Source organism: Dendrobates tinctorius, unplaced genomic scaffold (assembly GCF_039654945.1).
Source record: "Dendrobates tinctorius isolate UK_male_01 unplaced genomic scaffold, ASM3965494v1 ptg000120l, whole genome shotgun sequence".
NCBI classification, from domain to species: Eukaryota; Metazoa; Chordata; class Amphibia; order Anura; family Dendrobatidae; genus Dendrobates; species Dendrobates tinctorius.
This window is the reverse complement of record NW_027361788.1, coordinates 24,686,888-24,704,998: the sequence shown is the minus strand read 5'-3', so window position 1 is coordinate 24,704,998 and position 18,111 is coordinate 24,686,888. Positions and strand designations below refer to the sequence as shown.

The window sequence follows — 18,111 nt, the reverse complement described above, 5'->3', positions numbered from 1 at the left end:
TGTCAGGAAAATCCTCCTAGAACAGCTAAACTTTCTATTGGGTTACTCAGAATCACTGTAAATGATGACAGTCGTGTTCTGACTACTGTGTAACGTGAGTGTACATGTGATTGGCTAATTCTGAACACAACTACATCCCCAATTACAAGAGGGTGTTCACACTTACGCAACCACATTATTTTAGTTTTGTTATTTTTATTTCTCTCCCTCTTGTACAGATTATGGACAACATTAAAGGTGGAAAAAGTTCTGAGATGATTCTTCTTGGTAGGATTTTTTCTGACAAGAAATCCTTTGGACATTTGCCTTCTGAATTGACCCTAACAAGAATCTTTTATTGTCACAATCGTGTGGTTGTTGGGTGAGAGCTACTCCATATGGTGACAGGTGGCTAGGAATAATATAGAGCACATCTCCTCTTTGCAGTGATGTAAAGTATACAATACTCCATGTTTCCAGACAGCACTTTATCGTCATGGGTAGGTTTTCCTCTCAGGGATGATATCACTTTCTTTAGAACAACTGACTTGTTATTTGGAAAGCAAAAGATGGACCTTGATTGACATAAGTGCGTTCTCTTATTTCAGGGCTCCGTGCAGTCAGGGATTTCACAATAACATATTGTCCTCCATACCACAATGGCCCCACGCTGACGGGAACTAGAATGAATTAGCAGGAACATTATCTACTCAAGGAGATGCCAAGTTGTCAATAACTGTTTACTAGCTCTTACATTAATGTGTGTTTTTGGTTTACTGTAAGCCTTGGTGTCCTGGTAACTACCTCATATGACCTTGTAATGTTTTCCCAATGGGATTAAAAACAGAAAAAAAAAATCAGGACAGAACGTACACTTACCTGCTCAAGTGGCTACCATAATCTGGTGGTGGTTTAAACCCTTTGTTATTTATCTGAGCACCTCTACCATTAAGGCCCCGTCACACTAAGCGACTTACCAGCGATCCCGACACCGATATCAAGGTGTCAGGATCGCTGGTAAGTCGCTATGTGATCGCTGGTGAGCTGTCACACAGACAGCTTCACCAGCGATCAGCACAGCGATGCCGAGCGCCCAGCATCGCTGGCCATCGCTGTAAAAAATAGAATCAAAATAAAAAATATAGTTATTCTCACCTTCCGACGTCCCATTCAGCCATCCTGCCTCTCTCCACACACCGGTCCCAGTGATCCTTTGCACGAATGACCGCGAGATGTCACGGTCTCGCGGGAGCGCGAAGTCTCGCGGTCATTCGTGCAAAGGATCACTGGGACCGGAGCGTGGAGAGAGGCAGGATGGCTGAACGCGACGTCGGAAGGTGAGAATAACTATATTTTTTATTTTTTTTATTATTTTTTACACCTGATCGCTGGTCTCCCGCCTGTCACACACAGCGATGCGTGCTGGCCAGCGGGAGACCAGCGAGCAAAGAAATGTCCAGAGGTTTCTTCCAGCGATCAGTGATACCGGCAGGGGGGCCGCTCGCTGATTGCTGTCACACACAGCGATCTCGCTGGTGAGATCGCTGTTACGTCACAAAAGTTGTGACTCAGCAGCAGTCTCGCTACCGAGATCGCTTAGTGAGACGGGGCCATTAGGGTTGGGCTAGACAGTGATGCTCCCTTTGATCTGTCTCCTACTTTTTTTTCAGTATAAAATAAAAAAAAAATCCTTGCCCTACTACGCTCCTGTGGATCTAGAGCATGCTGTTCTGGAGGTTTGGGCCAACTTCGGAAGCAATGGCTGATCCGCTTAGAAGCCACATAACCTCAACATCCCATGATTGGCCACAGTGGCCAGGCAACCAGAATAGTACACCATGACAGAAACAGCTGATGTCGAACCTCCTGACTTCCACAGCCAACGATGGGATGCAGCGGTCTTTCCATCTCTGAGCGGAGATCTGGCCTCCACTTTAAATGGATGGTGATAGAACAGAATTGTCATATCCGATACTACTGGAGTAATATCGAGGAATTATAAGTTTTACAGTTCCCTTTTTATCCTATATACTATCCAGACTTCTTCTTTTATGTATTTAGACCATGAATCCTAGGACTTTGCTGTTGTGTGTATTTTGCAGATTACAGAACTTCACCGTCTTTTATGATGATGATGGGGGAGGACAACTTCCAAGCTGTTGCAAGCCCTTCAGGGCAGCACTGATCTGCGGGTTAATGCTGAAAAGACCCCCTGGAAGTAATCCAATATATCACTTTGTACAATGCCAGGTGCTTCCAAGCTCCAAACACATTCATTGAACCCTGTCATGTGTATCTTCATCTAAGGGGCACATGTTTAACCCATTGCCTACTGAAGATACTTGGACAATATTTCTTTTTTTCCCCCGCAGGAAGAGATAAATCCAAGTTTTATGATTAATGTAATAAAATGAATATACAGTTATGAAATCTTACGAAGCCAATGTTCAGTATTCACTTTATTTGTTTCTGAGAAAGCTGGACAAACACCAATATGGCCCACATATCAGATACAACAATGGACTTCTCCTAGTCTTTTCACGCTCCTGACTGATAAATCTGTTTTACAACTTTGAAGGCCCCCATACACATAAGGGTAAGTGCACACGTAGTTTTTAGGTTGTGCGGATTTTGTTGAAAAATCCGCAGGTAAATCCGCAGGACAAAAGTCCTGCGGTTTTGCCCTGCGGTTTCACACCTCATAATGGCTAGGTGTGAATCCGCAGCGAAATCCGCGCAAAGAATTGAAATGCTGCAGATTGTAACCCGCAGCAAAACCGCGCGGAAAAATCCGCAGCATGTGCACTGCGTTTTTTTTATTTCCATAGGCAATAAAGGTACTGTACAACGCAGCAGAATCTGCTGCGGACCCGCAGGGCCAAAACCGCTGCGGATCCGCAGCATGTGCACATACCCTTAGATAAAACTACCTATTTCGATGGGATCAATCGACCATCCAATCTGTATGGCTGTCCCCTAAAAGATTATGTGGGGGGACAACAAGGATGGGCAGCTTATGATTAAAGGGAAGGTGCCATCCCCCAAATTTTGTTTCAGCAGCTGAAAAAATGTAAAGAAGTAATGTTAATAAGTTTTGTTAAAAAATATTATCATTTGTTTATAATTTAATGAAATCTGAAAATAATTTTAAAAGGTTTGGTATTTCCACTATTAAACACTAGGGGGAGCAACTGCTGAAATTTGACAAAAAAACTAGTGTACAACTAGCTCACATTACCACTGCAGTAAATATGGGCTGAATCTGCTCACGTGTGTGATGTCACTCCTCTCCTTCTGGGTGTTTGCTAAGGGATAAGAGAGGATGAGATTTAGGAACATAGTTCGGAGCCATTTTGTAGGTGACTACAAAGTTATACTGACAAGTAGACCGAGGATGGCAGGCAGCAACGATTCTGTTAGTTGGTGCAGCTTGCTGTATCATAAACTGGGAAATACACATTCACGTTCACACACAGGAAAATAAACACTCTCACACACACAAATACACGAAAATACACGCTCACGGACATACACTCACGCTCACACACACGCTCTTAACTCTCGCGCTCACTCAAACTTTCACGCACACCCTCACACTCACCCCGACACCCTCATTACTAAGCCAATAAACACAAACACACACAAACCTACACACACATTGACACCAGTCTATGTAGGAGTATTAAAGGGAATCTGTCACCCCTTTTTTGAGATATCATATAATGATATCATTCAATTGTGTGTCACATAAGGATTCTCTTAGTACTTTTGCTTCCCCCTGACCCCGCACCTTTCATGCATAAATACCTTGTTTATATCGGTTCAGATGTATGTAATCTGCCGCTGTCCGGTCCGCTGGGCGGGGCTTATTCACTTGCTCCCCCCCTCCCTGTCTTGCTCTATGCATTTCTTCTTGTGTAGAGCAAGACAGGGTGGGGGGAGCAGTTGAATAAGCCCAGCGGACCGGAAAGCAGCAGTTTACATACATCTGAACCGATATAAAAAAGGTATTTATGCATGAAAGGTGCGGGGTCAGGGGGAAGCAAAAGTACTAAGAGAATCCATATGTGACACACAATTGAATGATATCATTATATGATATCTCAAAAAAGGGGTGACAGATTCCCTTTAACAGAACAAACGTACATAGGCTGTAACCAGACAGCAACTGTCAATTTTAAAGAAAAAAACTTAAAAAAAAATTGCGTAGGCTCTCGCGTAATTTTAATAACCAGCAGAGGGAAAGCCGACAGCTGGGGGCAGATGTTTATGGCCTGGTAAAGGAGTAAAACCTATGGAGCTTCCCAGGCTGTTAATATCAGCTCACATCTGTATACTTAGTCTTTACTACCTATTAAAATGGCATGGGGTACCCCTATAATTAATAACCAAAAAAGGCTATGCAGACAGCTGTGGGCTGATATTAATAGCCTTGGAAGGGGCCATGGATACTGGACCCCCAGGCTAAAACCATCAGCTCGCCACCCCAAAAAAGGTGCATCTATAAAATGCGCCAAATCTGGCACTTAGCCTCACTCTTCCCACTTGCCCTGTAGAGGTGGCAAGGGAGGTTCATTTTTGTGGGGTTGATTTCACCTTTGTAATTTCAGGTGACATCAAACCCACAGGTTAGTAATGGAGAGCCATCTATAAGACACCTATCCATTACTAACCCCATAGTAATATTGTATAAAAACACAGACACCCAGAATAAAGTTCTTTATTTGAAATAATGGCACAGACTCCTTTAATAATCTTAATTAAACCATACTCACTGAACGCCAACGTCTCCTGCAACAAAAATAAAATAATAAACCACAATATTTCTCACCTGTCCGCCGAGAAGATAGTCCATAATGTCCCATGACGAGACTGATCACTTTGAGAGCAGTCACATCAGTGATGTGACTGCTCTCAAAGACAGCTGGCGATACACTGACAGGAGGTAATCGCTCCCGCAGTGTGTATCACTGTGCTGCCGTGAGAGTGCACCGGAGTTCATCAGCTCCGGTAATCTCCCTTATGGCACCACTTCTGCGTGGGAAAATTCTCACGCAGCAGTGCTGTAAGTGATAGCACTGGAGCTGATGAACTCTGGTGAACTGCCACGGCAGCACAGTGATACACACTGCGGGAGCGATTACCTCCTGTCAGTGTATCGCTGGCAGTTTAGATGGAGCGGTCACATATCTAGATGTGACTGTTCCATACGTGACATTGCCATGGGGGACACGGGATTATCTGGACTACGGTAGACAGGGAGTATATGTTGGTTTATTATTTACATTATTTCTAGGAGACGAGGGGATCGGGCATGGAGTATAATGGGTTTTTTTTATTTGTATGTAAATATGTATGTATTTTTTTTTTAACTGTGCACAGGCTCTGGCAGATCATACAACTCTCTCATCAGCAGCATCTGCTGTCACTTTTATCAGTGACACCAGACGTAGCCCGATGGGAGCAGTAGTCTCATCAGCCCACGCCTGCTTTTTTTTTTACTGCAGGACACCGCTGCAGGTCACAGTCGGCTGTGACCGACAGTACCCGCGGTAGCGTTACTGTGGGTGACAGTAACAGCTGCGGGGTCACGCTGATATTGGACATCATGACCCTACAGCGCTTACCGGCAGCTCCTATCATCGCACTCACTAAGCAGTGTGTGCAATGACGTGAAAATAAAGCCCGCGGGCTTCAACAATATGGCCGTGATCTCCTCCCGCGACTGTGACCCGGACAGCCCAGGGGTCCATGCCCAGGTCACAGCTAAGATGCAGGAGAAGCGGCCTCAATGCAAGAGATGTGGTCGGAGTCCGACTGTTGGCTCCTATGCCCATGGCTGCCATAAGTGAGGTGTGCAAGTGTCATGCACAGACACGCCCACACTAATGAAAATGTCTGCCCCCCAGTGGCGAACATAAAAGTCAATAAATAAAAAAAACTATTAAAGTAGTTCATTTAATTTTGTATTAAAAATAGTTGATTGTATAATCAATAATTATTAATACAAAAGTTAAAATCACGACACCTTCACCTTTAAATGAAAAAAAACAGTGGAATAGAGTTCACAACACTAGTTTGTTGGATGAACACACCAAAAAATCAGACTAGGTGGGTGCTAGATCCTGCTGGGGTGGCACTGCAAAATTACCAAAAGAAAGAGGAAAAGTTTGGCACATCCATATGGTAAAACACTACAAACTTCCTTAATCATAGCCTTTTGGATGTTAAGCCTTAACCCAAAATATGCTCATGGTATTAATTGTAGAAATGATCTTTTTTTTCATTTATTAGTTTTTTTTTATAATGGTTTTTTCCTTGAGTGTTAGGTTACTTATTTTTACTTATATTTTTTCTTTCAATACATGTAGCAGCCCCCTGTTTGTCAAACATTCATGGGTTCCCATAGGATGAAACAAGACTCCCAAGATTCTTTTGTCATGCTATGATTAAGGGTGTTTGATGCGTCAGATTTTAACATCTTTGTATGGATCCATTGCTACTAATGGAATTCTAATAAAGGACTTTTATTTTATCAGATGAATGTGCCAAACTTTTTTTTTTTCTCTCTATCCATATAATGAAATCACTTGATCCTTTTTTGTTTGTCAGGAAGATAAACCGCTGGCAGATGACCTGTCAGCGGCTCTCTCATAAGGAGCACAGGAGTGTACGGGAGGGATGGAGGAAGATAGTAGTCGACCGACCTCTTACACTTATGTATGATCAGATTAAAAAGAATATGTCAGCAGGTTTTGCTGTGTAATCTGGCAGCAGCATAATGTAGGGGAAGAATCCCTGATTCCAGCGATTTATCACTTACTGTACTCTTTTTGATAGAATTCTTGTTTTATCCGTTGTAGATCTAACAGTGCTCAGAATGCTGATCTGTATATAACCCCAAGGTTGCATTGCAGATGGGATGCTTTCCATTAGTGGCTTTTCTGTGTATTATGTGAGAATTGACAGTGCAGAAATCTGTCACCCGTTGCTGTACAGTTCGCACTTGTGATGTTACATGTAACTCCTCCTTATGTCGTCTCATCACATTACTGCGACACGATACTCGCCTTTGTATATGAGCACACATTATTGCTTTGACTCCAACCCTGCTCGTAGTCTTCATTTTCCATCACTGCTTTATTGTAACCATTCATTAAGAAATGTGAGTGTGAATTATGGGAGTAGTTAATTGTGCCATGTGTATATTTTTATGTAACAATGGACTCGATAGATTCAGTATTCACTTGTGCATCTGGTCCGTGTGGACAATTTGCTTTATGGCGTTGCGTTGCGGTACCAAAGTGGTGGGATAATATATTATCTGATACTGTACATTGTTTCATAAAAATTCCCCATAGCGCTTCTGTGTTGGAATAAATCAACACATTTGTGAGATGCAAGTTGTGTGGGCAGGAATTACGCTATGGCACAGATCCTAATTGTGGCGTGGGCACACTGTCATAATATACAGTATTTACAGCATTTGTGGTTTGACAGAGGTGTATTAAACATTTATTCATATGTAGACCGTTTGCCTGCTAATTGGAATTTCCCACAATTGACTCCTGACAATCAGACACAGTGGCAGCTGAAAACCAGACTGATTTGTGCTTTTTTTTTCCTGCAGATTGGCACTGATTTCCAATTAATTGGTAATGGCCACATGATTTTGCATTAAATAGCAGCTTTAGTCCTCTTCTTTACCGCATTTAGTAGGGACTTAGCCGCAGCTTTATAGCCAATGCAATCTAGCTATGTACATTGCATCCTGACATCTCAGCTGTCAATTTAATGTCCCTTTTCTGGTTGACTGACGATCTCCATATTTCCTGCTCACCTCTCCTGAATGATTTGATGCTTCAGGAACTGCTTTATTTGTAGGACATCACTATGCGGAAGAGATCGCACCGAGCGACTGAGATCTGTTGGGAATATTTAATAATGACTTTCCAGATTTGAAAAAAAAACAAAAAAAACTTTGAAGCATAAAAGGCCATGCCTGTCTATGGATGCGTGTGCCGTCATGCTTCCCCATTTTGGGCTGCTGCCATGGAAACAATCTACAGAATCGTTCAGCTGAGTACATCGCTGAATAAATGTATATTTTCTGTGTTTACTGGGGAGGGGGGGGAGTTTGGCAGTATAAGTTAGAAGTTTTGCCTCCGGCACTAAGTATCCTTGCAGAACTCTCTACGCGCTCTCGGAAGCAAAGGAAAAAAAAATTGATTCTTGCCTCGGGGCAGGAATTCATTTGTGTAAATGCAATTAATTGGGTAGGCGACTGTCAACAGTAAAGATTGGGGAGACTTCTCTAATTCACAAGGAAATTAGTCTTTTGGCAGAAAGGATGACAGACCAAGTGCCTTCGACACACATGAAACTTAAGCTATCCCGAGAGGATGCATGCATAGGTCTACTGCTGCTTTCTGCCCTATATTCATGCTACAGGTGTTCAGCATATGATAGGGTCACTAATGGCATTGTATAGACTTTCTAGTGTTACATATGGCATCAGTAAAGATTTTTTATTCAGCCTGCCAATTTTAGAAATGTTATTAATGGCCTTGTCCTGCCTATAGATATGTTTTCTCAATATAGAGAGAGAAAAAGCCGTTGAGTGATAACTCTGGCTGCGGTTTATCTTTTCTGGGAACAAAAATTGATTCGGGCATGTTGAAGCCTAATTTGAACAATGCTTTTTTTCCCCCAACATCTGCCATCAGGAGGGTTGGAATACCATTTGGCCATTCATCTAATCGGATGGCCACCCTTATTGAAGTTCTGCTGCAACTTTGTTGTTTAAACAGATGTAGCAAAATCCACACTTATTTGCCTGGCACAGCACACAGCCCTGATTTTAAGATAATTTTTAAGATGCTCTATTGATATAGGGAGCAGCCTTTAATGTCCTAATTTCCTAACACTGTGAGTAACATTAGCATCCATTGACATGAACAGATCTGGGACCTCTAGACCTCCATAAAGTAATCCCAGGATCTGTCTATCTATCTATCTATCTATCTATCTATCTATATCTGTCTGTCTGTCTGTCTCTAGAGGAACTTAGCTGCAACACAAGTACACAAGCCAACACATAAGGATAGATGTGCTGTGTATGAGAATTTGAAGACCGACACACAGAACTATACTCTCCACCAGCCATACAGTTGCCGCTTCTTTCCTCGGCGGTTGGATACAAATGGCGTCCTGGTTGTGCGCTCGGTGGGGATTCGAAGATGTTTTCCCACGCAACTCTTCTTCTGGTTTGGGTCCTGTTTATACTGAGCATGCAAGCCTTTTTAGCACATGCGCAGAACAATCTTTGGGGGACAGGGGAAAATTCGCAGATGGTGTTTTTTCTGCCAGACACTATGGATGGCATAGAAAAGCGTTAAATTTTTACGGACTGACCATAAATTTATGAACGGTTGGCAACCATAGTTTATTTGCGTTATCCATACTCAGGGCCAGAACCCTTCCAGTGTACATGGCCTCACTCCATACACTTGTATGGAGCGAGGCTGCGCTCTCTAGTAGCCTACACCCACTGGACGGCTGCATCTCTAGTTGGGGTGCGGCCTTGTTCAATACAAGTGTTTGGAGGTAGGCCATGCCCACCGGACAGGTTTTGACCAGGAGTAGATATAAAGCATACGTATATGCTGGTCTCAACTCAGAAACTGTTGAAACCTCGCAGAGCACACGGGAGGTTCACAAGTCTGCAGTGACAGAGTGACTGCAGACTTTTCTATTTGGACAAGACAACCCCTTCAAGGCTTTTGTTTAAGGATTTAGCATTTTGTACAAATAAATTTTCTTTGAGCTGGATATTGCGTTTATATAACTCCCCATGGCTGCTTTTCCATTAGTTGGGGTCTCAGTCCTTCAGTCCTTATTCACTTTTACATCATTTGTCATATGGTAAAGTTTTATTACTAGAGGTTAGGACCGTCCCGAATAGGGTCACCTTGACATAGTGGGATGAGTTTTGTTTTTTAATCAAAATTATGTTAACTAAGTACCTTATATTATTTTCATTCACTATTGCTATTTGTTTACTGCAGGATTTTTGCTCTCTTTGTTTTCATCTTAGGTTTTGTCGGTAGAATATGAATGTAGCAACAGTTGAGCAAGACCACTATTGCTCCATTCTAACAGAGATGAAAGTACTCTGTTCTGACATCCCATAAGCTGCACCTTCACTAATAAGTTATCACCTACCCTAAGGGCTCGTGCACATGGCCGTATTTTCGGACTGAATGTGATCCGACAAAACATTGCATCACACGCGGGCCAGTGTTTCTCTATGGGGCTGTGCACATGTCTGATTTTTTCCTCCGACATTGCTGGTCTATGAAAACAAACTTGCATATGCCTGAGTTTGATAGATATTCGGGTTGTACTCGGCCATTCAAGTCAATGAGTCTGTGGAAACCATCAGACTGTAGCAGGATGACATCTGAGTGCTGTCTGATTTCCGTGGTCTCAAAGAATGGAGAACTATTTTCTCCATCCTCTGAGACCATCGGATCAATTATACAAATCGCACTCTGTTCAGAGTTTGATCAGAGTGTGATTTGCATAATTGACCCAACACTCTCGCTCGAGAGAATACACAGTTGATTGCACCTGGCCGAGGAAAAAAGTGTTGGACTGGTGTATGGTGTTGTACACAAGCATCATCCTCATAAGATGTGGAAGGCTAGGTACACAATGTGTCGGCCTCGTTCTCTCCCATATACTGTTTAACTGTTTGGGGAAACACAGTAGACTGGCGTTTCCTATACAAGGGGCCACCAAATATATAACATGCGGTTTTACTACAGGGGGGATCATTATGGTGGATGCATGCCTAGGCATCCATCCTGCCCATGCCTACCGTGAGGTGCATGCTTTGGCATCCATCCTGCCCGTGCCTATTGTGGGGTGCATGCTTTGGCATCCATCCTGCCTGTGCCTACTGTGGGGCACATGCCCCTTAAGTACCACAAACGTACTGCGAGCCTAGTGTTAGGGGTATGTGACCCACTGCGGAATTTCAAAAATACATAGTAAAAGAATTTTCAATGTTAAGTGTGAAACACATGCACTGACGGAACTGCGGGCTTATCATAGCTCTGGCTACTTTCAGCAATTGTCACACTCACCCTACAGTACTGCACACTGCCTGTGTCCTCAACTATGAGCAAAACCTGGCAACTCTGGGGGGAAAAAGCAGAGCCAGGCATCAGGTTGTCAGAAGCACCACTCCATGCCCTGTGATCTGCACTCACTATGGACGTGCACAACAGAAGACCTGCACAGACATGGACACTGCTCTGTAATGGGACCATACGGCAGAAGTCAGTGCCGGTTCAATGTTTTTCCCTTTCCCAGGCAAGTGATCGGCAGCGTTAGTGCCAGTGTTACGTTGTGTGCCTTCCTACCCTGTGCCCGCTCCTCCTCACTCACTACAAATCCCTTTCTCTTCATGTGCAGAGCGCTGCTACGGGTGGCAGCAGATGCCAAACTCCTGCAGGCCGGAGACCGTGCACTGCATGGCGCCTTGCTTCATTCTTCGTGGGCTTCTTTCTATCTCATCTGTAGATGGGACCCATGCAACTTTTCTTCCGGGATGGGTCCTGTCCTGTATGTACAAACTTTTATGGTGGGTGGAAAATTCACGGACGATGCTTATTTTCTGGTAGACGCTACTGATGTCAGAGAGAAGCATTGGGTTTTTACAGACTGTCCATAAATTTACAGATGGTTGGCAACAATGGATTAGGGGTCTGTGATTTTTTAAAGATGTCTGGTCTATCACAACAGACACCAATGGCACACTACAAGCTCTATCTACTACTCGGACAATCCTTTCTTAATCCTCTTATTTACCTTTTATAAAATAATATCACCTATTTTAATGGTGTCTATACTGGCTCTCCTGTGTGAATAATGTCAAGCGATCCGATCTCTCCGGCAAGTCAGCCCCGGCTTCACTCTCCCCGCTTTTGAATGAGTCGCTTACATCCAGAGTTGGAGTTGGTTGGAGTAACTGTCAGGTGAATGAAACATGCTATCTGCAGGAGGAAGCCAGCTTTACCATCCAGTGGGTTAAAGTGTATTTACAATGTATTCCTACATAAGCTGTCGATCTCCTGCTTAATGAACAAAACGCTTTCTTCGTCAGGTGAAATTATTTGTAATCTTGTTTAAATATAATCGTTCTCGGCAGCACCTTGTCCTGTTCAAACATGACGTTCTGTCGAGAACAGTTACATTCTGTGCACTGAAATGATCTATGAACAATCGTCCTTAAGCCATTCGACCTATTAAATTATCGGCTTTCTCCTTTGACTGCAGTTTGTCTAATATCCTGCACCCATAGATTAATATAGTTTTACCAATTTTGTTTTAACCCAAATGCGACGTACCAACTATAAAGTGGTGGTGGATGACCGGTACAGAGGCCAGGCCTGTTCTACTCCATAGATTTACTTTTTTCAGTGTTGTCTTTCTCACCAATGTCAAAATGCGTGATTAAATCCACTCTGATTTGTTGTTTTTACCCTGTGACCCATTAAAAAAAAAACAGAAGAAAGAAATCATATGTAATTGCAAATGCAGTAAATAGCACATGTCTGGCTTTACTTTTTGAGCAACTTTCAGTACTGGGAAAGCATTGCCTTTCTAACATATAAAGAAAGACTGGTGAAAGAATGAGAAATCATGTTAGAAAGTTTCTGCTGTTATTTCTACATGTCTCCATAAGTGTTCCCCTGGCACTGGGCAACTCCTGGCACACCAGATGGTGTGGGATGTCCCCCCTATTATTTTGCAATAATGGGGACATTGTGTGATTAGTATTGTCAGGAAACTATTCTATGTGATTTAATGGCCCATTAAATCAAGGGCAGAAGAATGCAGGGAGTTTCTCTACAGTCACTGTAGAGATCACATTAGAAGTTTCATCAAGTCCACAGTTTCTAGTCTGGAAAATTCTCCTGTATTCTACATAAGAACGGTTTAACACTTCCAACATTCATGGTCAGAATACAGTTCGCAATGTCTGTAAAGGCCTCTGGTCTCCTGACTCAAACTCAGCAGCTTCCTATGAGACTATAGAGATCCACACAAGAGACCTGCGAGCGGTCTGTCCGATGTGTGAAATCGTCCCAAGAAGATGCTTCATAAATATGTTCTATTACTTAGGCTTTATTCAGCCGTCCGGTTTGTACATGTTCTAGACGTGTTTTTCACAAAGCAAATACCTATTATAATCTTTGGGTTTATTAACATGTTCGTGTTTTTTTACTGCATTAATGGTTTGCAATAAACAACGGAGACGTTCTTTTTTGAACCCTCGTCAATGCAAATATATAGAGTTGTGTGAAAAAGTGTTTGCCCCCTTCCAGATTTCCTATTCTTTTGCATGTTTGTCACACTTAAATGTTTCAGATCACCAAACAAATTTAAATATTGGACAAAGATAACACAAGTAACACAAAATGCAGTTTAAAAATGAAGGTCTTCATTATTAAGGGGAAAAGAAATCTACCGTAAACCCTACAGGGCCATGTGTGAAAGAGTGCCCCCTAAACCTAATAACTGCAGTTGTTGCTGCTAAGGGTGGCCCAACCAATCTATCGATTGTGATAACTGGCAATTAATCTTCTACAACAGCCTGGAGGAATTTTGGCCACTCATCTTTGCAAAATTGTTGTAATTCAGCCACAGTGGAGGATTTCTGAGCATGAATTAAGGTACTGTCACACTTAGCGATGCACCATCGATCCCGACCAGCGATATGACACGGTCAGGATCGCTGGTGCATCGCTAAGTGGTCACTAGTGAGCTGCCACACAGGCAGATCTCACCAGCGACATAGCAGGGGTCGGGGGTCGCTACTTACCTGTCAGACGAGGCGATCCTGACGTCCTCCCGCCCGCATCCACGCGTCGCTCGTCGGCGCCACAGGAAGCCCAACAGGAAGCTGACGACGAGAAACGGTCCAGGACGTTCTCGCGTGATCAGCGATAATCAGCGGGGAAGTCGGTCGGAGGTTAGTATCACACATAGCGATATCGCTAGCAATATTGCTGCTACGTCACAAAACCAGTGACGTTACAGCGATATCGCTTAGTGTGACAGGCCCTTTAAGGTCATGCCACAGCATCTCAATCGGATTAAGGTCAGAGCTTTGACTAGGCCACTCCAAAGTCTTAATTTTGTTTTTCTTAAGCCATTCAATAGTGGACTTGCTGATGTGTTTTGGATCATTGTCCTGTGCATAACCGAAGTACGCTTCAGCTTGAGGTCACATACAGATGACTGAACATTATCCTTCAGGTTTTTTTGGTAGACAGCCAAATTCATGGTTCCATTTACCACAGCATGTCTTCCGGGTCCTGAAGCAGCAAAACAGGCACAGATCATCAGACTACCACCATATTTTATTGTTGGTATGATGTTCCTTTTCTGAAATGCTGTGCTACTTCTACCCTAGATGTACTGGGACATACACCTTCCAACAAGTTCAACTTTTGTCTCGTCAGTCCACAGAGTATTCTTCCAAAAGTCTTGGGGATCATAAAAATGTTTTCTGGCAAAACTGCGACAAGCCTTTATTTCATGTTCTTACTACTCAGCAGTGGTTTCCGTCTTGGAACTCTGCCAATCAAGCCACCTTTGCCCAGTCTTTTCTATGTTTTCGCCATTTGTAGAGAATGGCTCTCACTCTGGTTCGTTTGGAGTCCCAAAGCTTTAGAAATGGCTTTTTAACCTTTTCCGGACTGATAGATCTCAATTCCTTTGTTTCTCATTTGTGCCAGAAATTCTTTTGATCGCGGCATGATGTCTAGCTTTTGAGGATCTTTTGCTCTACTTCACTTTGTCAGGCAGGTCCTATTTATGTGATTTCTTTTTTATGTGATAAACTACAGTTAATTTATGTTTTAAGGGGAGGGGCAATCACTTTTTCACACAGTTCCTGTAGGTTTGAATTTAGTTTTCCCTTAATAATAAAGACCTTCATTTAAAAACTGCATTTTGTGTTTACTTGTGTTACATTTGTTTAATATTTAGATGTATGAAAATAATGGACAGTGATGCCATCCGTGTGAAATATGTACAGTGGGGGAAATAATTATTTGATCCCTTGCTGATTTTGTAAGTTTGCCCACTGATAAAGGCATGAACAGTCTTTAATTTTAAGACTAGGTTAATTTTAACATTGAGAGATAGAATATCAAAAATAAAATTCAGAAAATCACATTGTATACATTTTATAAGTTTATTTGCATTTTGCAGTGAGAAATAAGTATTTGATCCCCTACCAACCATTACGAGTTCTGGCTCCTACAGACTAATTAGCCGCTTCTAATCAACTTGTTACCTGCATTAAAGAGAGCTGTCTTACATAGTCACCTTTCTAAAACACTCCTGTCCACAGACTCAATCAGTCAGACTTTAACCTCTACAACATGGGCAAGACCAAATGGCTTTATAAGCATGTCAGGGACAAGATCATAGACCTGCACAAAACTGGAATGGGCTACAAAACCATATGTAAGACGGTGGGTGAGAAGGAAACAACTGTTAGTGCAATGGTAAGAAAATGAAAGAAATGCAAAATAACTGTCAATCAACATCGATCTGGGGCACCATGCAAAATCTCACCTCATGGGGTATCCTTGATCATGAGGAAGGTGAGAGATCAGCCTAAAACTACATGGGGGAACTTGTTAATGATCTAAAGGCATCTGGGACCACAGTCACCAAGAAAACCATTGGTAACACATTACACCGTAAAGGTTTAAAATCCTGAAAGCCCGCAAGGTCCCCCTGCTTAAGAATGCACATGTGCAGGCCCGTCTGAAGTTTGCCAATGAACACCTGGATGATTCTGTGAGTGATTGGGAGAAGGTGCTGTGGTCAGATGAGACAAAAATTGAGCTCTTTGGCATTAACTCAGTTCGCCATGTGTGGAGGAAGTGAAATGCTGCCTATGATCCAAAGAACACCGTGCCCACTGTCAAGCATGGAGGCAGAAACATTATGTTTTGGGGGTGTTTCTCTGCTAAGGACACAGGACTACTTAATTGCATCAATGGAACAATGGATGGAGCCATGTACCATAAAATCCTGAGTGTCAACCTCCTTCCCTCCGCCAGGATATTAAAAAAATGGGTCATGGTTGGGTCTTCCAGCAAGACAATGACCCAAAACATACAACCAAGGAAACAAAGGAGTGGCTCAAAAAGAAGCACATTAAGGTCATGGAGTGGCCTAGCCAGTCTCCAGACCTTAATCTCATAGAAAATTTATTGAGGGAGTTGAAGTTCAGAGTTGCCAAGCGACAGCCTCAAACTGTTCGTGATTTAAAAATGATCTGCAACGAGGAGTGGACCAAAATTCCTCCTGACATGTGTGCAAACCTCATCAACTACAAAAAACGTCTGACTGCTGTACTTGCCAACAAGGGTTTTGCCACCAAGTATTAAGTCTTGTTTGCCTGAGGGATTTAATACTTATTTCTCACTGCAAAATGCAAATACATTTATATAATTTATACAATGTGATTTTCTGGATTTTATTTTTGATATTCTATCTCTCAATGTTAAAATTAACCTACCCTTAAAATTATAGACTGTTCATGTCTTTGTCAGTGGGCAAACTTACAAAATCAGCAAGGATCTAAAAAAATACTTATTTCCCCCAGTGTGTCCTGTCCGCTTCCAACTTCGTAATGGGTAGGGAAACTTATTTTTTTTTATGTATACATATATATATATATATTGTGGTGTAGTGACCACTATGTCCGCTAGGGGGCACTGTGTGGATGTCCCAGGACAGGCCTACAGGCATATCCATTGTGGTAATGGGTATAGGATACTGAATGACCGCTATGTATCCCAAGGTAGGTGGCCTTGAGATGCAGGCTCGAGTATTGATGAGCAGAGGTACTGCTGACGTTTCCGTTACAATGTGTCAGGGAAGCCTGTGTGTGGATGTGTGTAATAGGACCTTTAGTGAGGTCATAGCCATGTGATCACCTGTGGGTGTGGTTATGGACCATATAAGGTACCTGAGGTCTGGTCACATGAGAGAGACCGCATGGATCTGATTGGGCCATGTGGAAGGTCCCGGCAGGCCTAGGTGGAGGAAGGTGGGCTATCTTCCTGAAGACCACGTGCTGAGGCTGCTGACCTGGTGAGGCCTATGTATGCTGGCTGTATGTGAGGAGGGATAAGCCTCCTGTGTTTTGCTGAGGCTCCAGGACTGAGCCTGAAGTAATGGACATTTTTATGCTTGCTTTCGCCTGAGCTAAAGGCTATTCCTATGTCTGGCTGCAGATAGAGCTCTGCTATGGACATTACCCTGGCCTGTGTGTGAACAGGACCTGAGGGAACAGCCCAGCTAAGGACTGTTTATGTTGTTTTTGTCTGCTGTGAAGGCTGGAAACCGTGTTTTGTTACTGTGAGGTCTATGGAGCAAATAAACCGAAAGGACTCATTTTAACTCTGAATGTGCCAGTGTTTACCTCCAAGGCCTGCAAAGTGGGTAATCCCCGTCAACTCACATGGTGGAACGCTACAATATATATATATATACACCGTATTTTGCGGATTATAAGATGCACTTTTTCCCCCCAAATTTGGGGGGGAAATGGGGGTGCGTCTTATATTGCGTTTCTACCGTATCTGTACCGTTGATGCAAGCTGGGATGAGGGGTCTCTGGCGGTGCTGCTGGTGTCTCTGGCAGTGCTTCTGGGGTCTACAGCGGTGCTGCTGGGGGCTCTGCCGACATTTTGTGAAAATTCAAAGCCCCCACAGTTCCGCGGTTTCCTGTGCGCTGGACTCCGGGAAAATGGCCGCCGGGGGCGGCACATGCACAGATAAAGATCTCGGCATCAAGATCTCGGGAGATGAGATTTCAACGTGCTGAAATCTCATCTCCCGAGATCTTGATGCCAAGATCTCCATCTGCGAATGCGCCACCCTCCGGTGGCCATTTTCCCAGAGTCTAACGCACAGGAAACCACGGAACTGCGGGGACTCTAGCCTTTCACAAAATGTTAGCAGAGCCTCCCGCAGCACCGCCGGACACCCCCTCATCCCAGCCTGCGGCCTGCAGCATCACCCTACTCC

General features: G+C 43.3%; 1 protein-coding gene across 5 annotated transcripts in view; it reads left to right on the top strand.

Moving 5' to 3' along the window:
• LOC141101686 (semaphorin-3F-like) overlaps positions 1-18,111 on the top strand; it is a 147,638-nt gene that overhangs the window by 75,707 nt on the left and 53,820 nt on the right. The window contains exon 1 of one of the 5 annotated variants that reach the window (XM_073590962.1): positions 17,152-17,172. The exons of the other annotated variants lie outside the window; for them this stretch is intronic. The gene's annotated coding sequence lies outside the window, so the exon portion shown is untranslated. Of the gene's footprint in view, positions 1-17,151; positions 17,173-18,111 lie in introns of those variants that run through there. 5 annotated transcript variants of the gene reach the window in all.